Source organism: Lontra canadensis, unplaced genomic scaffold, assembly GCF_010015895.1.
Source record: "Lontra canadensis isolate GAN:19392208 unplaced genomic scaffold, GSC_riverotter_1.0 scaffold114, whole genome shotgun sequence".
NCBI lineage: Eukaryota > Metazoa > Chordata > Mammalia > Carnivora > Mustelidae > Lontra > Lontra canadensis.
In genome coordinates this window covers 5503170-5530119 of record NW_022631108.1, presented here as the reverse complement: position 1 = coordinate 5530119, position 26950 = coordinate 5503170, and positions in this window count along the sequence as shown.

The following is a 26950-nucleotide window of genomic DNA, read 5'->3' as shown; positions in this document are numbered from 1 at the left end:
GGACCCTGGGATCATGACCAGAGCCAAAGGCAGAGGCTTTAACCCACTGTGCCACCCAGGCGCCCCAAGAGCAGCCAATTAGATAAACCAACCAATAACTAAAATAAGGAAAAATATTGACAATAATACATTAATAGTAGGAGACTTCAACACCCCACTCACAGCAAAGGACAGAACATCTAACTAGATCAGCAAAGAAGCAAGAGCTTTGAATGACACATTGGACCAGATGGACTTTGTAGATATAGACAGAACATTCCATCCTAAAACAAAATAATGCTCATTCTTAAGTGCACATGGAACTTTCTCTAGAATGCCTCACACACTGTAACACAAATCAGATCTTAATCTATACCAAAAGATTGAAATTATTCCCTGCATACTTTTAGACCACAATGCTTTGAAACTGGAATTCAACCACAAGAAGAAATTTGGAAGGAACTCAAACACTTATAAGTTAAAGAGCATCCTGCTAAAGAATGAATGGGTCAACCAAGAAATTAAAGAACTTAAACAATTCAATGAAACTAATGAGGATGAAAACACATCAATTCAAAACCTATGGAATACTGCAAAAGCGATCCTAAGAGGGAAGTACATAGCCATCCAAGCCCCTTTCAAAAAATTAGAAAATTCACAAATGCGCAACCTAACCTTACACCCTAAGGATCTGGAGAAAGAGCAGCAAAGCCTAAACCAAGCAGAGAAGAGAAATAATAAAGATTAGAGCAGAAATCAATGAAATAGATACAAGTAAGAAGATGTACAAGTAAGAATAGATACAAGAAAGAAGAAATAAATGAAACTAGAAGCTGTTTCTTTGAAAGAATAAATAAGATCGATAAGCTTCTGGCCAGACTTATAAAGAAAAAAGAAACAGAAAGGAAGAAATTAAAAAAAATAATCATGAATGAAAGGGGAGAGATAACAATGAATACCAAGGAAATAGAGAAAATCCTTAGAACATATTATTAGCTACTCTATGTCAACAAATTTCTTAATATGGAAGAAAGGATGCATTCCTGAAAACTTATAAACTACAAAGACTGAAACAAGATGAAATAGACAATCTGAACAGACCAATAAGCAGCAAGGAAATTGAAGAAGTAATCAAAAACCTGTCAAAAAACAAGAGTCCATCGTCAGATGGCTTCCCCAGGGAATTCTACCAAACATTTAAGAAAGAAATAATACCTATTTTATGGAAGATGTTTCGAAAAATAGAAATGGAAGGAAAAATTTGAAACTCGTTCTATGAGGCCAGCATTACCCTGATTCCAAAACCAGACATAGGCCACATCAAAAGAGAGAATTATAGACCAATATCCCTGATGAACATGGATGCAAAAATACTCACCAAAATACTAGCCAATAGGATTCAACAGAAAATTAAAAGGATTATTCACCACAACCAGGTGGGATTTATTCCTGGGATGCAAGCATGGTTCAACATTCCCAAATCAATCAACGTGATACATCACATCAGAAAAGAAAGGGCAAGAACCATATAATCCTCTTAATTGATGCAGAAAAAGCATTTGACAAAATACAGCATTCTTTCTTGATTAAAACTCTTCAAAGTATAGGGATAGAGGGAAAATGCCTCAACATCATAAAAGCCATCTATGAAAAGCCCACGGTTAATATCATTCTCAATGGGGAAAAACTGAGAGCTTTTCTCTTAAGGTCAGGAACAGGAAAGAGATGCTAACTCTCACCACTATTGTTCAACATAGTACAGGGACTCCTAGTCTGAGCAATCAGACAACAAAAAGAAATAAAAGGCATACAAATTGGCAAATAAGAAGTCAAATTCTCTCTATTCACAGATAACATGATACTTTATGTGGAAAACCCAAAGATTCCACCACAAAATTTCTAGAACAGACACAAGAATTCACCAATATGGCAGATACAAAATCAATGCAGAGAAATCAGTTGAATTTCTATACACTAACAATATAACTGAAGACAGAGAAATTAAGGAATCAATTCCATTTGCATTAGCACCAAAAACCATAAGATACCTAGGAATAAACCTAACCAAAGAGGTAAAGAATCTATACTCTAGAAACTAGGAACACTTATGAAAAAATATTCCATGTTCTTTAATTAGAAAAATAAACATTGTTAAAATGTTTATGCTGTCCAGAGCAATCTATACTTTCCACACAATTCCTATCAAAATACCATCTGGATTTTTCACAGAGCTGTAACAAAGAATCCTAAAATTTTTATGGGACCAGAAAAGACCTGGAATCACAAGAGGGATTTTGAAAAAGAAAACCAGAGCTGGGGGCATCAAAATGCCTGACTTCAAGCTATATTAAAATGCTTTGATTATCAAGACAGCATGGTATTGGCACAAAACAAACATATAGATCAATGGAACAGAATAGAGATCCCAGAAATGGACCCTCAAGTCTATGGTCAAGTAATCTTCAACAAAGCAGGAAAGAATATGCAACGGAAAAAGAGAGTCTTTTCAATAAATGGTGCTGGAAAAATTAGACAGCCACATGCAGAAAAATGAATCTGGACCATTCTCTCACACCATATGTAAAAATAAACTCAAAATGGATGAAAGACCTGAATATGAGACAGGAATCCATCAGTATCCTAGAGCAGAACACAGGCAGTAACCCCTTTGACAATGGCCACAGCAACTTCCTTCAAGACACATCTCTAAAGGCAAGAGAAACAAAAGCAAAAAGCTTCTACACATCAAACAAATCAGTCAACAAAACTAAAAGGTAACTTGCTGAATAGGTGAAGATATTTGCAAATGACATTACAAATAATGGGCTGGAATCCAAGATCTATTATGAACTTCTCATCTGAACACCCAAAAAACAAATAATCCAGTCAAGAAATGGGAGAAGACATGAACAGACACTTCTCCAAAAAGACATACAAATGGTTAACAGACAAATGAAAAAATGTTCAACATCATTAGCCATCAGGGAACTACAAATCAAAACCACAATGAGATCCCACCCTACAGCAATTAGAATGCAAAAATTAACAAGGCAGGAAACAAATGTCAAGGATGTGGAGAAGGGGGAACCCTCTTACACTTGGTGGGAATGAAAGTTGGTACAGCCACCCTGGAAAACAGTATAGTGGTTCCTCTAAGACCTTAAAAATAGAGTTATGCTACATCCCAGCAATTGCACTACAAGGTATTTATCCCAAGTTACAGATATAGTGAATACAAAGGGAACAAACACCCCAATGTTCATAGCAGTAATGTCCACAATAGCCAAACTGTGGAAGGAGCTGAGATGTCCTTCAATAGATAGATGGATAAAGAAGTTGTGGTTCATATGTACAATGGAATATTACTCAGGCATCAGAAAGGATGAATACCTACAATTTGCATCAACATGGATGGAACTGGAAGGGATTATGCTAATTGAAATAAGTCAAGCAGAGAAAGCCAATTATCATATGGTCTCACTCATGTGTGGAACATACAGAATAGCACGGAGGACATAAGGTGAAGGAAGGGAAAACTGAATGTGCAGAAATTAGAGAGGGAGAGAAACCTATGAGAGACTCTGAACTCAGGGAAGAAAGCTGAAGGTTACAGAAGAGAGGCCAGTAGTCAGGTGATGGGTATTAAGGGGGGACACATGTTGTGATGAGCATTGCGTGTTTACACAATGAATGAATCTTTGAACACTACATCAAAAACTAATGATGTGCTATATGTTGGCTAACTGGACGTAATAAAAATAAAATAAAAATAAATAAAAGAAAATACCTATTCTTCTTGACTTATTACAAAAAAATCAGAGAAAGGAAGGAAAAGGCCCAAGTTCATCCTATGAAGCCAGTATTAACCTGACACCTGAACCAGGAAAAGCCTCCATTAAAAAACAGAACTACAGGTCAATATCCCTGATGAAGATGGATGCAAAAATTCTCAGTAAAATACCAGCAAACTGGCTCCAACAATACATTTAAAAAATCATTCACAATGATCAAGTGGGATTTATTTTGGGGTTGCAAGAGTGGTTCAATATTTGTAAATTAAACAATGTGATACATCACATTAATTAATTAAAGGATAAGAACCAAATGATCATTTCAATAGATGCAGAAAAGACATTTGACAAATACAATGTCCATTCATGATTAGAAAACTTGAAGTAAGTTTAGAGGGAACATACCTAAATATAATAAAGGCCATATACAAAAAACCCCTCAGCTTAAATCATATGAAATGGCAAAATTCTGAGCTTTTCCTCTAAGATCAGGAAAGAAAAGAACGTCCACTATCAGTACTTTTATCCAGCATAATACTGCAAGTCTTAGTCACAGCAATCAGAAAACAAAAAGAAATAAAAGACATCCAAACTGGTAAGGAAGAAGTAAAACTCTCATTATTTGCAGATGACATTGTAATATATATTGAAAACCCTAGAGGCGCCTGTGTGGTTCCGTTGGTTAACCATCTGACTCTTGATTTCAGCGCAGGTCATGATCTTGGGGTCCTGAGATCAAGCTTGTCCTCAGGCTCTGTGCTCACTGGGGAGTCTGCTTTTCTCTGCCTCTCCCCCACTTGTGCTTTTTCTCCCTCTCAAATAAATAAACTCTTTAAAAAAAAAAGAGGAAGAAAACCCTGAAGACTCCATCAAAAAAAACTATAAGGACTGATAATTGAATTTAGTAAAATCACAGGATACAATGTTATTATACAGAAAACTGTTACATTTCTTTACATGCAAAATGAAGTAGGAGAAGAAAGAAAGAAAATAATTCCATTTGCAATTGCATAAAAAAATACAGTAGGCAAGAATAAACTTAACCAAGGAGATGAAAGACTCGTACTCTGAAAACTATAAAACACTGGTGAAAGAAATGAAGATGACAAAACAAATTGCAGACATCCCATGCTCATGAATTAGAAGAACTAATACTGTTGAAATGTCCATACAATCCAAAGTAATCTACAAATTCATACAATTCTTATCAAAATGCAACAACATTTCTTACAGAACTAAGACAAATAATCCTAACATTTGTATGGAACCACAAAAGAGCTTGAGTAACCAAAGCAATCTTGAGAAAGAAGTAGAAAGGTGGAAATATCATGATCCCAGATTTCAATATATTTTACAAGGTTATAGTAATCAAAACAGTATGGTATTGGAGCAAATATAAACACATAGATCAATAAAACATAATAGAAAACCAAGAAATAAACCCACAACTATCTGATGATTTAATCTTCAAAAAAACAAGAAAAATTATCCAATGGGAAAAAGCAGTCTCTTCAACAAATGGTGTTGGGAATAGTGGACAGCTACAGACAAAAAAATGAAGCTGGACAGTTTTCTTACACCACACACACAAAAAAAAAAAGAAGAAGAAAAAGAAAAAAAAACACAAAAACCGCCACAAAAAGAAACTTAAAATGGATTGAAGACCTAAATGTCAGAACTGAAACAATAAAATTACTAGAAGAAAATACAAGCAATAATTTCTTTGACGTGGATCATAGAAACATTTTTCTAGATATGATTTCTCTGGCAAAGGAATAAAAAGAAAAAGTTAAACTACTGGGATTATATCAAAACAAAAAGCTTTTGCGCACCAAAAGAAATGATCAAGAAAACTAAAAGGCAACCTACTGAGTGGGAGAAGATATTTGCAAATGATATATCTTCTAAGGGGTTAATATCCAAAACACATAAAGAAACACAAAAACACTCCAGAACATCTCAAATAATCCAATTAAAAATTGGCAAAAGACCTGAATAGATGTTTTTCCAAAGAAGATATGCAGATGACCAACAAACATATGAAAGATGCTGAACATCACTCATTACCAGGAAGTGTAAATGAAAACCACAATGATATACCACTTTACACCTTCAAAATGACTAAAATAAAAGCACAAATAAGTATTGGTGAGTGTGTAGAGAAAAACGTACCCTGGCACACTGTTGGAGGGAATGTGAATCGATGCAGCCACTGTCAATAACAGTTTGGAGGCTCCTCAAATATTAAAAATAGAATTACCATACCATCTAGAAATTCCATTACCAGATATTGACCCAAGGAAAGGTAAATAACTAATTCAAATACATATATGCACCCCTTTGTTAACTGCACCATTATTTGCAATAGCCAAGATATGGAAGCAACCCAAGTGTCCATCCACAGATGAATGGATTTAAAAAACTATGTGGTATATACATATATGCAATGAAATACTGCTCAGCTATACACAGGAAAAGATGTTCCTCATCATTTACCATCAGGGAAATGCAAATCAAAACTACTATGAGATATCACCTCACACCTGTCAGACTGGCTAATATTGACACCACAAGAAATAACTGGTGTTGGTGAGGATGTGAAGAAAGGGGAACCCTCCTTCACTGTTGGTGGAAATGCAAACTGGGGCGGCCACTCTGGAAAAGAGAATGAATATTCCTCAAAAAGTTAAAAATAGAAATACACTGTGATCCGGCAATTGCACTACTAGGTATTCACCCCCAAAAGGCAAGAACATCAATTCAAAGAGATATATGCACCCCAAAGCTCATAGAAGCACTGCTTACAATAGCTAAGATATGGAAGGAGCCCAAGTGTATGTATGTATGTATGTATGTATGTATATGTGTGTGTGTATATATATATATATATATATATATATATATATATATATATTCATTCCACCACACAAAAAAATGGAATCTTGCCATGCAATGACATGGATGGAGCTAGAGGATCTAACGCTAAGTGAAATAAGTCAGTCAGAGAAAAAAAATGCCATATGATATCACTGATGTGTGGAATTTAAGAAACAAAACAAATGAACAGAGGGAAAATTTTAAAAAGAGAGAGAGAAATCAATAAAAAGAAATCAATAAAAAGACTCTTAATTTTAGGGTGGTTACCAGAGGGGGGGGTTAGGGGATGGGTTAAATAGGTGATGAAGATTAATAAGTTCACTTGTCATGATGAGCACTGTGTAATGTATAGAATTGTTGAATCAGTATATTGTACACCTGAAAGTAATATAACAGTGTATGTTAACTAACTGGCTTTAAAAAAATAAGCGAGAAAACAAACAAATATAAAAAGCTGAAAAAATATGGAAAAATTAACTATAATTAATAATTTTCAGTAAAATAAAAAATAATTGAAAAAATGATAAAATCTTGTCATTTGCGACATGTATGGATCCAAAAAGCATAATGCTAAGTGAAATAAATCAATCAGAGAATGATAAATACGGTATGATTTCTCTCATATCTGGAATTAAGAAACATAACAAATGAAGACACAGAAAAAAAAGTGACAAACTAAAAGAAAAGGACACTTGAATACAGAGAAGAAACTGTTGGTTGCCAGAGAGGAGGTGACAGAGGGGAAGGGTGAAATAGACAAAGGGGATTAATAGTATTTTTAGCTCAATGAGCACTGAAAAATATATAGAATTGTTGAATCATTATACCGTACACCTGAAGTAGTACAACATTGTGTGTTAATTATACTTGATTTTTTTAAATGGGCAAAAGAGATGAACAGACATTTCAATGATGAGGATATAAAATATACAATCCCTAATCACATTATCTTAGAACTCTGTTTTCTAAGTGAAGTCTAATGAGAAAAAGGAGCATGTTTGTGAACAGAAAAAATATGCATGATTTGTGTGTTTAATATGTCTTGCCACTCTTTTTGCATATAGCTTTGTGATGGCTAAGGAGTATAGAATTCTGGTAGACCCATACTCTGTGGAGGTCAGTAAGAATCAAAGCACATATACAAGGAAAGTGAGTTTTATCAATATGAATGAGCAAGCCTAGCCATTGACAGGCTATAAGGGCCACACTTAACTTTCACACCAGAACTTGCTGCAAACACAGAAAAAAGGCAATGATAAGAACAATGAAGGAACCGAATATTCTTCCTTACTCGTTTGTTTACTTGTTTTTTGCCAGCCACCTTCACTAAAAATGATGACATTGATTAAAAGGGAATTTTGGATGATCTCTAGGTCCATTTCCTTTCAGATTCCTTAATCATCAGGAAACCCAAAGTAGAAAATGTTGGTAGAATATATGCCTATCAAGAAGTAAAATCAAGGGTGTCTGGGTGGCTCAGTGGGTTAAAGCCTCTGCCTTCAGCTCAGGTCATGATCCCAGGGTCCTGGGATAGAGCTCCACATCAGGTTCTCTGCTCAGCAGGGAGCCTGCTTCCCCCACACCCCCTCTGCCTGCCTCTCTGTCTACTTGTGATCTCTGTCAAATAAATAAATAAAATCCTTAAAAAAAGGAAGAAGTAAAATCCAGACAATTGAATTATTGTTGCATAGCATTTCCACTGCTCCTGTAAGAACAAAATACATATGTCTGTATGAGCATGTGACTTTGCATATGATTTAATTTACATTAAAAATGGAATTACACAATACAAAAATGAATGCTAAAATTCATGGTAATAATTTAATTTAATTTTTCCTTATTTAGAACAACAGTAAATGGGAAATAAAAAACACCATGACAGGTCCAGAGAGAGACCACAGAACATAGGAAAAAAAATTATTTTCATAAACTTACCAGCATATTTCCTCCTGCAATAGGGACAAATTTCCTTTTTTACTGATCCTTGCAAACATAGCAAAAGAAAATGCTCCTTATTTTATGGCTACGTGGCTACATGGCTACAACCTACTATTTGTTTAATCTGCCCCTTAGTTTTACAGTCAAGTCAATTTTTTTTTTCTCAGAAAGAAAGGTCAATTATCCAACTCTAAATGTCTGCTAGTATGTCTTCCAGCTACCTCCAGTACTGAAATGATGTTTGAGGCTAAGACTGATTTTTTTCCCTGTTATTTCAACTCAGACCTGCCCCATTTAGGTTAGCCTGTGGCAAACTTTAATAGTTAATAGTACAAACTTTGCAATCAACTGGATTTGGAATTTAATTTTTTCTCCATTCCCCATTTTCTGGGACATCCTGAGCAAATTACCTACCTTTTAAATCTGTTTGTTAAGCCACACACTTGGAGATCATGATTCAATAGGTCTGGTGCTGGGGACTAGGAATCTAACTTTAAACTATCTACTCCACGTGACTCTGATGTAACTAGTCTATATACTGGTGTTTGAGAAGCTTTGGATTTGATTATTTTTATTAAGTATACAGGCTTCTCAGGTCCTTGCTGTGCATGTGCCTTAGAATAATGTACTTTTTATTCTCTTGAACAGGAGTCAAATGTTTCATTATATTATAATCCTTAATAGAATGTTATATAGGAATAAGCAGGTCTTTCTTGAGCTGACTCAAAAGCCAAAACAATTAAATTATTATAAGGTTATAGAATTTTCTTGTGGTAACAAGTGATACTACATAGTTCTGGTACACAGCACTACACACACACTCACACACACAAAAGATGAGCATATAATATAAAGCAAGCATCCTTCCAAAAACAGTTACCAACATATTGAGCCCTACTGTTCTGGTATATGAAGTTGGTGGAAATACTGTGGAACAGGAATAAAATACAAGATGCCAATGTGTGTGTGTGTGTGTGTGTGTGTGTGTGTGTTTTGTGTAAATAATTGGAGATTAGTAACACATAATTCATCTGAGTCTGTCATTTACCCTTTAAAAAGGAAAAAATATCTTAATAAAAATTAATCAGATTTCCATTTCCCTGGAAAGCCAGCCTTACAAGAAACAAAAAAGGCTTTGAGGGTGGAGATTGAGGGGAGGAATGAAGTATATTTTGAAGCAGAGCTGGATTGTGGGTGGGAAAAAGAAGATATCATGGTAAATTGGTGTTGATGGGGAAAGAATTCAAACAGCCAGAGAATGTTCTGTGGAGAACTGAAGTGGGAAAGGGGCACAAAAAGTAAGGTGGGGATGTGCAATTGTAATTTTCACAAAAGCCCTTGCAACAGAAAGCTGGTGAGTGTCCCTTTTAGTGCTCCTTCTATGACTTACTGCTACCTAGTTGTGATTACTGCATTAATTAAAGGGAATTACAGGAACACATGGAATACTTAATTGTGCCCATTACCACTCTCTAATATTTCTATGTTTATTATTTGGTACCAAACAGTTTATTATTATAATTTATTTATACTTTATTATTATAATTAATATTTAGTTCATACTTTCTAATTGAAATTATTGTCAGAGGGTGGTAAGGTTGAATTTTAGTATAGATAATTTTGCCAGTTTGTCCTGTCTTCTTGCTGCTCTGTTGATTTCCCTGTTATTTCATACCTCCCACAGCTATCCTACTATGGTGGAGGTATCGGTACAGCTAAAAAAAATTAGTAGTTCAGCATCTCAAGCAAGTAGAAATCCATGGCCTTGCTACATGACTGCACTTTCCCTGTATGGAAGAACAAGAAGATGATGTAATGGATATTTTCCCATGATATACTTCTGTCTGAAACACAGAGGGCTGGTCAGATACCAGAAGGGAAACTATCATTTGGACATTGCTTCTTTTTCATGTCCTATTTTGCACCCAAATATTTTTAATCATATCTTTTCTTCCTCATAAGGTCATTTTAGGTCTTATCTTTAAAATATCACATGAAAGTAAGTTGTTATAGAACTATGCTTAAGAAAGCAATTCAGAACCACTGACGCTAACCTCTGTTCAAGTTTATAATCAAGAAGCTCTGCTTGAAGGGTGAGGAGGGAGAAAAAAAAAATGCTCTATCTTATAAATTGGTAGGTTGGGTCTCAGATTAAGGAACATTTCCTTTGAGGAAAATGTAAAAGCTAAATATATGAAATGGGCATTTTTAAGATGTTGCATCAAGGTAGTAATTAAAAGGATATTTTTAAAGTTTTTGTTTAAATTCCAGTTAGTCAACATACCATATAATATTAGTTTCAGGTGCAGAATTCAGTAATTCAACAATTAGATACAACAAAAATTCTTGATTTCTTGAATTGTTATTTCTCTGAAAGACTTGGTGTCATAATACCTGAAGGACTTTGAAATGTTAGATAATAATAAAAGTACATGTTTTTCATTGTGAGTTTTAAAGACTTGAATATAAGGGACAGATAATTCTGTAAAGTCATGGTGTATTTGTAGCTCATAGGGGAAAAGAGTGATGTCAATAATGGCTTCAAGTTTGTGTCCATATCTCCACTACTCCTTCTTCATGCACACCACATTCCTGGATACAATGAAAGGAAAGAAGATGAGACATAACTTATGGGTGTCTGACATTACTTTATAGTCTTTACTAATGTTGATCATTTAGCCACTTTATCCTTCCTGTTAGATTTATATCTGGCCCATACGTGTTGCAAAGCCAGGAAGTTTTAGGCAAACCATGAATCATGCAACACTAAACCAAAAAATAATGATGTACTGTATGGTGACTAACATAACACAGTAAAACAATAAATAAAGGTAAAATTCAATTTAAAAAAAGAAAAAGATATTTCTTGAGGGGTGCCTGGGTGGCTTTGTAGGTTGAGTGTCTGCCTTCAGCTCAAGTAATGATCCCAGGACCCTGGGATCAAGCCTGCATGAAGCTTCCTGCTCAGCGGGGATCCTGCTTCTCCCTCTCCCTCTGTGTTCCTGCTCTCTTGCTCACTCTCTCTCTCTATGTCAGATAAATAAATAAAATACTAAAAAAATAAAATATTTCTTGAGTCCAAGTTGGGAGTTACATTTTTCTCTTATATTACTTTCTTCAGGGTCAGGAGTAATTGTTTTCATTATGAAGTATACTGTATAGGGAAAACACATCTTTTTCTTCCTTTTATGTATTTCTCACTTGTCCCCTCCTTCCTTCTTACCGTCTTTTCTTCCTTCCTCCCTCCTTCCTTCCTTCCCTCCTTCTTTCTTTCTTCATTTCTTTTTTCTTTCTTTCTCACTTGCCTTTCTTCTTTTCCACCGTCCCTTCTTTTTTTATTTTACTGAAGTTGATTCTACGTGCCATCAACACATGACAATCACAAATGAAAATAGGTAAGAAACAGAAAGTTGCTTCATATAAATTGTGCTTCTCTCAAACATTATGTATGTCCTGTTTTTCTATGAGATTGCAATTTCTAATCACTTATTCCATTTTTCTTTATTTTTGCATTTTTCTTGATATAACATTGTCACCTACAATATTATTAGGGACAGGCAGGGGACTAAATTTAATGCTGGAGAATCTCAGATTTCCAGTGTGTGGAAAATACATCTTGAAAATTGCCCATTTTACTTGGCAAGAAGGATTTAAAGACTTTTGTGATTGTTATTTCCCATGTTAAATGAATTTTTAGCGTCTCTCTTTCTTTTTAATTCTCTTCTTGGTACTTATTTCCATATGTTCTTTTCTCCTCATTGCACAGTGAAAAAAACAGTCAACAAAACTAAAAGGCATACTATGGAATGGGAGAAGATATTTACAAATGACATATCTGATAAAGGGTTAGTATCCAAGATATATCAAGAACATATAAAAATCAAGACAACGCAAATTAATCCGATTTAAAATGGGCAGAAGACATGAATAGACTTTTTTTCCCCCAAAGAAGACATCCAGATGGCCAATATACATATGAAAAGATGCTTGACATCACTGATCATCAGGGAAATAAAAATCGATATTACAATGAGATATCACCGCATACCAGTCAGAATGGCCAAAATTAATAACACAGGAACAACAGGTAGTGAAGGGGTTGTGGAAAAGGGGGAACACTCTAACAAGTGCCTGGGTGGCTCAGTCAGTTAAGTGTCTGTCTTTAGCTGAGGTCATGATTTCAGGGTCTTGGGATCAAGCCCAGCATTGTCGGGCTCTGTGCTCAGCCAGGAGTCTGTTTGTCCCTATGCCTCTTACGCCCTCGGCACATGCATGTGCATACATGTGCTTTCTCTCTTGCTCTCTCAAATAAATAAATAAAATCTTTAAAAAAACGGAAAAGGGGGATGCTCCAGCACTCACTTTGTGGGAATACAAACTGATGCAGGCACTCTGGAAAAAAGTTCAAAACAGTTTGACATTTTAATTTCAAAAAGCTATGATCCAGCAATTGCATTACTAAGTATTTACCCAAAGGATACACGAATACTAATTTGAAGGCATACCTGCACCCAGATGTTTACAACAGCATTCTCAACAATAGCCAAGTTATGGAAAGAGCCCAAACGTCCATTGACTGATGGATGAATAAAGATGTGGTGTACACACACACACACGCACACACACACACACACACACAGGAATATTACTCAACCATAAAAAGGATGGAATCTTGCCATTTGCACCAGTGCGTATGGAGGTATAGAGAGTATTATGCTAAGTAAAATAAGTAAGTCAAAGAAAGACAAATAATATTATTTCACTCACATGTGGAATTTAGGAAGCAGAACAGATAATCATATGGGAAAAAGGGAGGTAAACCAAGAAAGACTCTTAACTATAGAGAACAAACTGAGGGTTATTGGAGGGGAGGTGAACAGGGGTATGAGTTAAATGGGTTAAATGGGTGATGTGTTGAGGAGGGTACTTGTACTGATGATCACCAGGTTTTGTATGTAAGTGATGAATCATTAAATTCTACACCTGAGACAAATATTACACTGTATTCTAACTAAATAGAATTTAAATAAAAACTTGAAGAAAGAAAAAAAAAGGGGGGGCAAATGACCATATAGAAGTTAATGCTTATATATGCTGGCTGGCAGATGAAAAGCATACCTTTTTTTTTTTTTATAAGATTCAAGCCTGTCACCTTAGTTTTTGCAAGTCTCAGCTATCTAATCCAACTCTCCTGCTTCATAACGGAGACTTGATCATGTCCACTTCTTGTCTTTAAACATAGTTCCTTAACAATAAATGAGATGATTAGAGCAGCCAATCAAGGGGATCCTCAAATGCATTGATGTGGTGGTGCCTTAATGCTAAGTTGAGCTCCAGCAGAGAAGTATCCATTAATATCTCTAACTTGATATTTTTTAAGTTTTTAAGTCTGTTGGTTTGCAGACCAAGAAATGTCTCTAACTTGTATTGACTTCTACCTTCTAATGTCAATTTATGTCTTTATATACACATACTACCAAGGAAAATGAAATTATAATAATAGCTAATGCATAGAGTGGTCCTCACTATGTGGCAGACACAATTTTAATCAATTCCCAGGAACCTGTCTTCACAATAACGCTAGGAATTAGGCAACATTTTTACCTTCATTTTACAGCTAAGTAAACACCCTTCAAAAGAGAGGTTAGACACTTGGCCAAATTTACATAACTAGTAACAGTTTGAACTCAAGACCATGTACTCAACTAATGTACTCTATTGAAAATACTTCTTGATTGTAGTTAGAAAAATAACAAATGTTGCATTAAAAATGCAAAATGAGATGGCAAATAACAATTATTTATAAATGCCTTTCTCTCTACAGGATTACAAAGCTTATATACAAATGTCCAGCTATTTCTGCATTTCTTCCCCTTTTTTTAAGATTTATTTATTCATTTATTTATTTGACAGACATCACAGGTAGGCTGAGAGGCAGGCAGAGAAAGAGGAGAGGAAGCAGGCTCCCTGCTGAGCAGAAAGCCCGATGTGGGGCTTGATCCCAGGATCCTGGGATCATGACCTGAGCCAAAGGCAGAGGCTTTAACCCACTGAACCACCCAGGTGCCCCTGCATTTCTTCCTCTTGCTCAAAGTTAAAAGCAAACAAATATTATTGAATTTCTTTGTTTTACATATTCAAATCTACTGTAATGTGAACACAGTAAAAACTCACAGGGGACAGTACCATACTGTTCTGATCATGACAACTTTGTAATATGACTTGAACTCTGGAAATGTGATGCTTCCAGCTTCCAGCTTTGTCTTTCTTTTACAAAGTTACTTCAGTTATTCAAAGTCTTTTATGGTTCCATACAAATTTTAGAATTGTTTGTTCTAGCTCTGTGAAGAATGCTGTTGGTATTTTGATAGGGATTGCTAAAAGTGCATAGATTTCTTTGGGTAACACAGACATTTTAACAATATTTGGTCTTCCAATCCATGAGCATGGAATGTCTTTCTATTTCTTTGTGTCATCTTGAATTTCTTTCATGTGTTCTATAGTTTTCAGAGTATAGATCTTTTACCTTTTTGGTTAGGCTTATTTCTAGCTATCATATGGTTTTTCTTGTGCAACTGTAAATGAGATTTATTCCTTGATTTCTCATTCTGCTACTTTTTTATTGGTTCATAGAAATGCAACAGATTTCTATGGGTTGATTTTCCATCCTGCGGTTTTCCTGAATTTGAGTATCAGTTCTAACATTTCTTTTTGCTAAAGCTGTAGTGATCAAAAGAGTCTGGCACTGGCACAAGAAGCAGACACATAGATCAATAGAACAGAACAGAAAGCCCAGAAATGGACCCACAACTATATGGTCAATTAATCTTTGACAAAACAGGACAGAATATCCAATGGGAAAAGGTCAATCTCATCAACAAATGGTGTTGGGAGAACTGGACAGCAACATTTAGAAGAATGAAACCACTTTCTTACACCACACACAAGAATAAATCCAAAATGAAAGACCTAAATGTGAGACTTGAAACCACAAAAATTGAATTGAACCACAAAAATTCTAGGGAAGAAGACAGGAAATAATGTACTTGAAATGTGTCATAGCAACTTCTTTCTGATATGTCTCTTGAGGCAAGTGGAACAAAAACAAAAATAAACTATTGGGAGTTTATCAAAATGAAAAGCTTCTGAATAGTGAAGGGAACTATCAACAAAACTAAAGGCAACTTACCAAACAGTAGAAGACATCTGCCAATGACATACGTTATAAAGGGTTAGTATCCAAAATATATAAAGAACATATAAAAACTCAACACCCAAAAGACAAATAATCCAATTTAAAAATGGTCACAAGATATGAATAGATATTTTCCCAATCAACAAAACAAGAAAAAACAAGTGTTGTTGAGGATGTGAAGAAAGGGTAACTCTCTTGCACTGCTGATAGGAATGCAAACTGGTGAAGCCCCTCTGTAAAACAGTATGGAGTTGCCTCAAAAAGTTACAAATCAAATTACCCTAGGATCCAGCAATTGCACTACTAGGTACTTACCCAAAGAATACAAAAATATTAATTCAAAGGGATACATGCACTCCATTGTTTATAGCAACATTATCCATAGTAGTCAAATTATGGAAACAGCTCAAGTGTCCATCGACTGATGAATGGATACATATATTTATAATATCTTACAATATATAATATCTATATTAAAATTTATATTAAATTAATAATTTAATAATTAATAATTATTAAATTTATATGTGATAAATAGTGAAATAAGGTAGTTAGACAAAGACAAATACCATAGGATTTCTCTCAAGTTTGGAATTGAAGATGCAAAACAAATGAGCAAAGTGAAAGAGAGAGAGAGAGAGAGAGAGGCAAACAAAGAAATAGAACCTTAACTACAGAGAACAAACTGATGGTTGCAAGGGGGGAGATGTGGGTAGGTTCATGGGTTAAATATGTGATGGGGATTAAGATGTGCATTTATATTGATGAGCACAGGGTGTTGTATTGAATTGTTGAGTTACTGTATTTTTTTTAAACCTGTTTACTTGAAAAAGAGAGTAAAGGGAGGAGCAGAGGGAGAGGGAAAGAGAGAATCTCAAGCAGGCTCCCCACTGAGCATGAAGTCTGACATGGGGCTTGATCTCAGGACCTGCAATCAAGACCTGAGTCAAAATCAAGAGTTGGACACTTTAACCAACACATAACCAAGCCATCCAGGCACTCTGAATTACTATATTGTACACCTAAAACTAATATTACACTGTATGTTTACTCAGTGTAATTTAAATTTAAAAAATTAAAAAAAAACTCACAAAGGACTTGACTGTGCAGGGCAAATCAGTTCTATCCATTTGTAAACAGCTACATCCTTATATAGAGAAGAGTTTTACTCTTTAGATGTGGCTGATCTGCCTATTTGCAACTTAGCTCTGAAAATAGGTTATAATGTATCATGTGTAGTGTGTGAAAGTCACATAAATTTAACCTCTTTTAAAAAGCTATTGGCCTTGTTTTTTTAAAAACAAAGTTAATCCCTTCAGAGAACATATAAAACCCTCTGGCTCCCTTATACTTAGATGATACCCAAAGCCTGATGGCTGATTTTGATGATGGGTGAAATTGATTAATTTAAAGTGATTTCACACACACACACACACACACACACACAATTCACACACTCTTGCCATTTTAAAAAATTATTTCTGGAGGTACTTAAAGGGCACTCCAATCTCTTTACTGCACCTCTCCCTGGTTGCCTTTAGGTTCAATTTTACTGGTAACTATTTGACAAGAAAGAAATCCAGTTAAGGTCAAGTAGTGATAATTATGACCTCTCTGGCTAGCTGAATCTACACACAAACAGCGAAGTGGATAATTGAGGCAACTATCAGGATTATTCAAAATAAAGCAACAAAAAAAGAATTATTGCTTTGATAATCTGGTTGTTTCAGATGAGTGTGTTTCAAACTGAATTACTTATCTAATTGCTTTAATTTTCTACTTCACCTTGTACAGGGTGACCCCAAGTTGCTAGGTGCTAAGCTGATGAATATATCTCTCCAAATTTACTGTTTCACCCTTTCATTTACCAATTTTTACACTAGACTGGCATTTTTATTTTTTATTAGAGAGAGATAGAACATAAGTGGGGGGAGGGGGCAGAGGGAAAGGGAGAGAGAAAATCTTAAGCAAGCATGGAGCCTGATATGGGGCTCAATCTCACGACCCTGAGATCATGACCTGAGCCCAAATCAGGAGCTGGACATTTAACCAACTAAGCCACCTCGGTAGCTCAAGCCTGACATTTTAAAAATCAAGTCCTTCAGGAGTTCTAAGTTGTTCTAGATTTAGAGGTTGTTTTTTTTTTTTTAGATTTTACTTATCTATATGAGAGAGAGAGAGGATGAGGGGGGAGGGTCAAAGGGAGAAGCAGACTTCCTGCTGATCAGGGCGCCTGACATGGGGCTTGATCCTGGGACTTCAGGATCATGACCTAAGCTGAAGGCAGCCGCTCAACCAACTGAGCCTGGCACCAACCAAACCAGGCACCCTGACTTAGAGGTTTGAATTCCATTGTGACCTTGGGAAGTTGTGGCATCTCTCAGTACCCCATGGAAAATTTAATAATCTCATAGGACTCTTCCAGTTTTGACATTCTGTGAAAAATTTTCTCCCACAAATCTAGGATTAGAAAAGTCTGTACAAACAATAAAGCTTAGTGTAAGGCCACTTATGTCCATATAGGCAACATCCATGCTCATGATGCTGGACACTGACAGCCTGTGGCTGGATCCTCAGCTCCAGAGCTGCAGTCCCAGGAACAATCTCCCCATTGCTATAGAGCTTGTCTGGCTGCTGCTCTATTCTGAAAATTTGGTGAGGAAAGCATAATTTTCAAGAGAAAAATATCCCCATGTATTTGTGCAAATATATGCTAGAACATCTACTGCTGCTATCCTTGTAAAGCATTTCCTTTCCAGAGCAGTGACAGTTAACAAGCAGCAGAAGCTGCCTGCAGGGAACACCAAGAGGAAAGTAAAAGGTGAAAGAGTATAGTGGTGTTGCCTGGTGGTGTCAAATACTTATTAAATGAAACTGTCAAGTTGATTTTCAAAAGGATAGGTTTCAGAGACCTATTAATGAGTTGAATTCATTTGCCATGTGAATTAACTGGAGTCCCCATTTCTACAGCAGCCTGCTGTTAGACCTAATGTAAACACTATCAACTGCTTCTGTGATTCTTATGGAACCAAGCTAACTCAACAGCTGAGTTAGGTTTTACTTGCAGATTGAAAACTGTATTGGTAGATTGCTCATTTGTTCCAAGAACAGGAAAGATGTTAAGCTGTTTTTTGAGATATTTTTTCTTTACCTGCAATAGTGTTTTTATTTCTAATGCTGCAATCCTTTGGGAATGGAGATACCCATTGGCTGCTTGGTTCTCCCCACCCCGACCAGCCCCTGGTGCAATGCGCCATGCCTCTAAAAGGAGGTGGGAAGTCAAGTAAGGATCTGTCTTTCTGACGGCCCCACCCACAGTGGATGAAGGACCCCCAAGAGTGACTGAACACTAGGACTTACTCCTGGATTAGGAGTGGTGGGTGGGCAAAAGTCTCACTCTTGCCCAAGGGGCCCCACATTTTAATTTTCTACTGGGACCAATAAATTATGGGTCAGTTCTGCTGGAGAGGTAATCAACCAACCAATTTTAAGTGGCATCCAAGTGGCCCACTGGCAAGCTATGATCATGTAAATAGGATTTCCTAATTTGAGCATGCTATGGTGGCTCAAACCCTAAAAAGGGATTGGGAAATCTGGATACAAGACAACTCTCTCAATTACCTCACTCTGTGATTGTGAGTCTCTTTATTCTCTGACCTTCAATTTATTCATTAGTAAAATGAGAGGGTTATTTTCTTTTTTTAAGGCCCTTCCAATGTTAAAATTCTGTGCTTTCTGTGAACATTTTATTAGAAATAATTTGTGCTTTAAAATCCAGAGGACAGTGTAGTAATTATATTCTTTCTATATCAGTGGTTCTCAAAAGCGGAAATTTTGCCCCCTAGGGAATGTTTGGCAATATCCAGAGACATTTTTGATTGCCACAACTAGGAGAATGTTATTGGAATCTAGTGAATAGAAGCCAGAAATGCTGCTACATAGTCTGCAAAGCACAAGACAGCCCCCACAACAAAGAATTTTCCATCCCGAGATGTCAATGATGCCAAGGTTGAGAACTTCTGGTCTATATGAAAGATACACTATCTCTTTGGTTTCATATTAATTTCTATTTTTTTTTCCTACAATGGTTTAAGTGCTGATAATATGAAGTAAGTCTTAATGGCCAAAAGAAAATGCAGAAGATGTTGGCTAAATTTGCTATTGAATTATGGTGTCTAGAAATGGGAACATCTGTCTCGTATAATCACTTGTTTGGTTAGATAGGAAAAGAATTATTAAGTGTAGTTATAAAATTTTCTATTGCATAACATATGTAGAAGCATATAATGTTAGTACTATGTTTTCCTGGACTAATGATTAAGTTTTCCACCAGCCAAATTTATTGTGTTCATGGAACACTGAGAGTGATGATTTCGTTGTCGCCATATTTTTACATAGGAGGTAAGCAGAGAGCCATTTAACAAAGCTAGTCACCACTATCAGTAATAACATGAAGAAGACCAACCAGGATACTACTAGCTAACTCTAAGACTTGTTAGTTCATTAATGCATTCATTTATTCAATAACTTTTATTCAAATATTACCATTTGCTATGCTTTCAGAGACTATAGTGATTAATAATATGATAATAATAACAACCCTACATAGGTCTTTGTTTGCATTTTAATAGTTGTAGTGAGGCATTCACAAATAACTAAAACAAATTTGTAATTAATAATGTGATAGGCACAAAGAAAATACGGAGTGTCATAGGTTGTAAAACAAAAGAGAGAGTTCTTTAAGAGTTCAAGGAAGAGATTGTTTATAACTGGGTTGGTCAGAAGGCTTTTGTGCAATTGGTGATTATTAATCTGTATTTTATTCACATGGTACAATTTGGGTAATTATCTGTTATACAGTGAATACCCAGTAGGGGAAGGTAATTCATTCCTGGAATCAGATTTCTGTAATACGTAATATAGTGTATAGACAGAACTTTTGGATTATAATTATCAGAAGCCCAACTCAAACTAATTTAAGCCACAGACCAGTTTATATTAAGGATCTAGGGGTATCTTAAAGAAACTGAGGACAAAAATTAAAGAAAGAAAAATGAGGCACATACACAGAAGAAAGCAGAGACTAGAGGATTGTTTTCATTGAGTTTCAGATCCTGGTACCAGTGGTTCCTGAAACCCAGCTGCATTTCCTCTGAATCCCAAAAACTGACTGATGCCTTACTTGGTTTTGATGCTCACCCTAGGTTAATCAACTATGGTTAGAAGTGGCAATACACATTGTACTCTTAAGTCAACACTCTCAGTCACTATGAATGGACTTGGAGTGGGATGGCAATTTTCAGAAAGAAAGCATTTGTAGGAATAGGAGAGATGTATACTGAAAAAAGTGTCTACCAGACCTAGTTATTTCTAGACATTTCATGGCCTCATCCAAACTCTTTGAAATTAAATGACATAACTTACCTTTATAAAATGATATATGCCACGTGATTTGTATGCACAAAAACTGTTTTAAACTTCAACAGTATGTTTTTTATTTTTTTTATTTTCAGAATAACAGTATTCATTGGTTTTTGCACCACACCCAGTTCTCCATGCAATCCGTGCCCTCTCTAATACCCACCACCTGGTTCCCCCAACCTCCCAACCCCCGCCACTTCAAAACCCTTAGGTTGTTTTTCAGAGTCCATAGTCTCTCATGGTTCACCTCCCCTTCCAATTTCCCACAACTCCCTTCTCTCTAACTCCCCTTGTCCTCCATGTTATTTGTTATGCTCCACAAATAAGTGAAACCATATGATAATTGACTCTCTCTGCTTGACTTATTTCACTCAGCAAAATCTCTTCCAGTCCCGTCCATGTTGCTACAAATGTTGGGTATTCATCCTTTCTGATGGAGGCATGATAATCCATAGTGTATATGGACCACATCTTCCTAATCCATTCGTCCATTGAAGGGCATCTTGCTTCTTTCCACAGTTTGGCGACTGTGGCCATTTCTGCTATAAACATTGGGGTCCAGATGGCCCTTCTTTTCACTACATCTGTATCTTTGGGCTAAATACCCAGTAGTGCAAAAGCAGGGTCATAGGGAAGCTCTATTTTTAATTTCTTGAGGAATCTCCACACTGTTCTCCAAAGTGGCCGCACCAACTTGCATTCCCACTAACAGTGTAAGAGGGTTCCCCTTTCTCCACATCCCCTCCAACATATGTTGTTTCCTGTCTTGCTAACTTTGGCCATTCTAGCTGGTGTAAGGTGATATCTCAATGTGGTTTTAATTTGAATCTCCCTGTTGGCTAGTGATGATGAACATTTTTTCATGTGTCTGATAGCCATTTGTATGTCTTCATTGGAGAAGTGTCTGTTCATATCTTCTGCCCATTTATTGACATGATTATCTGTTTTGTGTGTGTTGAGTTTGAGGAGTTCTTTCTAGTTCCTGGATATCAACCTTTTGTCTGTACTGTCATTTGCAAATATCTTCTCCCATTCCGTGGGTTGCCTCTTTGTTTTCTTGACCGTTTCCTTTGCTATGCAGAAGCTTTTGATTTTGATGAAGTCCCAAAAGTTTATTTTCGCTTTTGTTTCCTTTGCCTTTGGAGACATATTTTGAAAGAAGTGGCTGTGGCTGATATCAAAGAGGTTACTGCCTATCTTCTCCTCTAGGATTCTGATGGATTCCTGTCTCACGTTGAGGTCTTTTATCCATTTTGAGTTTATCTTTGTGTATGGTGTAAGAGAATGGTCAAGTTTCAAGATCCTAGCAAACAGGATCCAACAGCACATTAAAAAGATTATCCACCATGACCAGGTAGGATTCATTCCTGGGCTACAAGGATGGTTCAACATTCGCAAATCAATCAATGTGATAGAACAAATTAATATGAAAAGAGAGAAGAACCACATGGTCCTCTCAATTGATGCAGAAAAAGCATTTGACAAGATACAGCATCCATTCCTGATGAAAACGCTTCAAAGTATAGGGATAGAGGGAACATTCCTGAACTTCATAAAATCTATCTATGAAAGACCCACAGCAAATATCATCCTCAATGGGAAAAAGCTTGCTGCCTTCCCGTTGAGATCAGGAACACAAGGATGCCCACTCTCACCACTCTTGTTCAACATAGTATTAGAAGACCTAGCAAGAGCAATCAGACAACAAAGAGAAATAAAAGGTATCCAAATTGACAATAAAGAAGTCAAATTCTCTCTCTTCGCAGATGACATGATTCTTTATATGGAAAACCCAAAAGACTCCACCCCCAAACTACTAGAACTCATACAGCAATTCAGTAACGTGGCAGGATACAAAGTCAATGTACAGAAATCAGTGGCTTTCTTATACACTAACAATGAAAATACAGAAAGGGAAATTAGAGAATCGATTCCATTTACGATAGCACCAAGAACCATAAGATACCTGGGAATAAACCTAACCAAAGAGGTAAAGGATCTGTACTCGAGGAACTACAGAACACTCATGAAAGAAATTGAAGAAGACACAAAAAGATGGAAGACCATTCCATGCTCTTGGATCGGAAGAATAAACATTGTTAAAATGTCTATACTGCCTAGAGCAATCTATACTTTTAATGCCATTCCGATCAAAATTCTACCGGTATTTTTCAAAGAGCTGGAGCAAATAATCCTAAAATTTGTATGGAATCAGAAAAGACCCCGAATCGCTAAGGAAATGTTGAAAAACAAAAATAAAACTGGGGGCATCACGTTACCTGATTTTAAGCTTTACTACAAAGCTGTGATCACCAAGACAGCATGGTACTGGCATAAAAACAGACACATAGACTAGTGGAACAGAGTAGACAGCCTAGATATGGACCCTCAACTCTATGGTCAAATAATCTTCGACAAAACAGGAAAAAATTTACAGTGGAAAAAAGACAGTCTCTTCAATAAATGGTGCTAGGAAAATTGGATAGCTGTATGCAGAATGAAACTCGACCATTCTCTTACACCGTACACAAACATAAACTATTTTTAAAAATTTTTTTAAAGATATTTTTTATTTATTTGACAGAGAGAGAGAGAGGTCACAAGTAGGCAGAGAGGCAGGCAGAGAGAGAGGAGGGGAAGCAGGCTCCCTGCTGAGCAGAGAGCCCGATCCAGGGCTGGATCCCAAAACCCTGGGATCATGACCTGAGCTGAAGGCAGAGGCTTTAACCCACTGAGCCACCCAGGTGCCCCTAAACTTCAACAGTATTATGAAGAATGTACTTTTATTATCACAATACTTACAGATGAGTAAGCCTAGAACTTAAGAGGTAAAAATAACTTATCAAGCTAATACGCATATCTGATAAGTTAAGGAAAAGATTCAAACCAGATGCTTGGACTCAAAACTAGACCATACTGACTCAGATACTTTTGTGAAATAGTTGCAGGGCCAGACTCATAAGCATATGACCAGTACAGTCACACAAAGCCACACACTCAGCAGGACCCTGTGATTGGGATTTAATGTTCCACGGTCATAGGATTTTAGAGAGGAGGGAGGTGGGGGGATGGGTGAGCCTGGTAGTGGGTATTAAGGAGGACATTTATTGCATGGAGCACTGGGTGTTATATGTAAACAATGAATCTTGGAACACTACACCAAAAACTAATGATGTATTGTGTGGTGACCAACATAACACAATTTTAAAAAAAAGAAATTCTTAATACATTTATCTTTGAATTTGTTTTGCAACTGATGTATAATGGAACATGTGCTAGCGGCTTGGAGTCTTGGTTCAAGTGTGACCCAGCCTCTTTCCATTTCCCTGCTTCCCTAAAAATATCCCTGTGCCTGAGGGATTGTAACATTCAATGGTAAATTTAAAATGCCATGACAGGTTGTGGGAGAGACTGCAGAGGAAAAGAAGGTATCTATTTTAGAATCCTTAACAGCATTTCCCCCATACTTTTGGAAGAGGAAGACCTGCATTTTCATTCTGCATTGATCACTTAAAAGTATGTAACCATTTCTGAATAGTGGTTAGGAATGTGGTCTATGGCCAAATAGTTTTTGAGGTACAAAACTAACTTCCTAACAAAGGGAGAAAAAGACTACTTTAGTCTACCCATCTCAGATCACTATCTAAGAAAAAAATAATAATACCATTAGATAGAATTAAAGCAGGTATATTAGACCCCATTACCTAACTATCTAGATGCATCAGAGCACAATGATATTGAGTCCTGAGACCAGAACCAGTTGCCTCAGTTCATATCTTATCCTTTCTTGATGTGCAACTTTGAATAAGTTAGTTAACATCTCTGTGTTTTCACTTCCTTATCTTTGAGGATAGTGATTATAATGATAGCTACCTATAAAGATATTATGAAGATATAATGAGTTGAGATATATATATATATATATATGTATATATATATATATACACACACACACATCTATATGGATGGAATATACATAAAATGTATATTGAACATTTCCTGATACTTAATAAATTCTCAGTAAATGTTTTTCCAAATAGCTATGGACCCAACATATGAGGACAACTCTATAGGATAAATAATTAATGTTATCACAGAGCTTGTGTCCAAAAAAACACTATTGAGTTCAAGTTTGAACCTTAAATATCTCAAATTTACAAGCTTACTAACAGTATTCATTTTCCAGCAAAAGTTTCCAATGCTTACTAAGTCATGGAGTGCACAGTTCAAGGTAACAGAATTTCATTCCTTGAAGAAAATATAATGAGTCCACTGTGTGGAAAATGTTCAGTTTTGAAATGTATTTGGACTTCATGGTAAAATATTCTAAATAAGATTGAACTGCTGTAGCAAGTTCAGCACACAATGTTTTAGATTTGTACGCATTAAGACTTGCAGCCCAAAACACCATGACTGTTAATGTACACAAAAGATATTACTGCTTAACTTAAACTACCTAAAGTAACTTAACTTAAACTATCTAAAGCATCTAGCATACTTTGTGGCATAAAAAAGATGCTCAGTAAATAAAGGCTATTATCATCAATATTGAAATTTGTTGAAACCTCTGAGACTAGGATGTAATTCAGCTGTCTGACCACTGGGTCATCTCTAGGGTGTGATTGAAACTGAAGCTCTTTTAAAGGATTTCAGATCACCCATTATTATTATGCTGCATTTTATGACTGAATAAATTCATGGCTATTAACTTTTGGGGAAGAAAGTGAAGAATAGTATATTATAAGAAAGGTCACAGATGTGAATTTTATGGACAGTTTTATGAGAAAGCCATTAGATGGCAACAGTAGTTCACAGAGTTGTTTTGCTATTTAGTTCTAGTACCTGCAGGTGCTGAGTAACAGTGTAGAACCATAGAAATACAGACTCCCAGAACTTCAAGAGCCTTTAAAATCATACAACACAGGGTCAGACACATAGGAGGTACTCAAATGCTACCAGCCTTGTCCCCTTCCTTTGAGACTGTATAGCTCAAACTCCCAGTTCTACAAATAAGGATATGAGCAGGAATAACCTGCCAAAATTAGTAATTTTTTTTGTTAATTAGGAACTAGAAAGTCTACAAAATGTCTCAAGAGACGCGGATGAGGTTCTTCTCTATTTTTATTTATTTATTTATTTTTTGTTTATTTATTTGACAGACAGAGATCACAAGTAGGCAGAGAGGCAGGAAGAGAGAGAGGAGGGGAAGCAGGTTCCCTGATGAGCAGAGAGCCCGATGCGGGGCTCGATCCCATAGGATCATGACCTGAGCCAAAGGCAGAGGCTTTAACCCACTGAGCCACCCAGGTGCGCCTCTTCTCTATTTTTAAAAGGTTTTTTTTTTTTTTTAATTCCAGTTAGTAAAGATACACCATAATATTAGATGCAGGTTTACAATATAGTGACATAATGCCTTGTGCTCATCATAGCCAGTACATTTCTTAGTCCCCAGTACCTACTTACCCATTCCCCCACCCACCTCCCCTCTGGTAACCATCAATTTTTCTCTATAGTTAGGAGTCTGTTTATTGGTTTGCTGCTCTCTTTTTTACCCCCCTTGATTGCCTTGTTTCTTAAATTCCACTTACAAGTGAAATCATATGGTATTTGTTTTTCTCTGACTTATTTTGTCTCACATGACATTCTCTAGCTCCATCCATACCCTTGCAAATGGAAATATCTCATTCTTTTTCTGGCTGAGTAGTATAGATAGTATATGTACATATATAGCATTTTTTCTTTATCCATT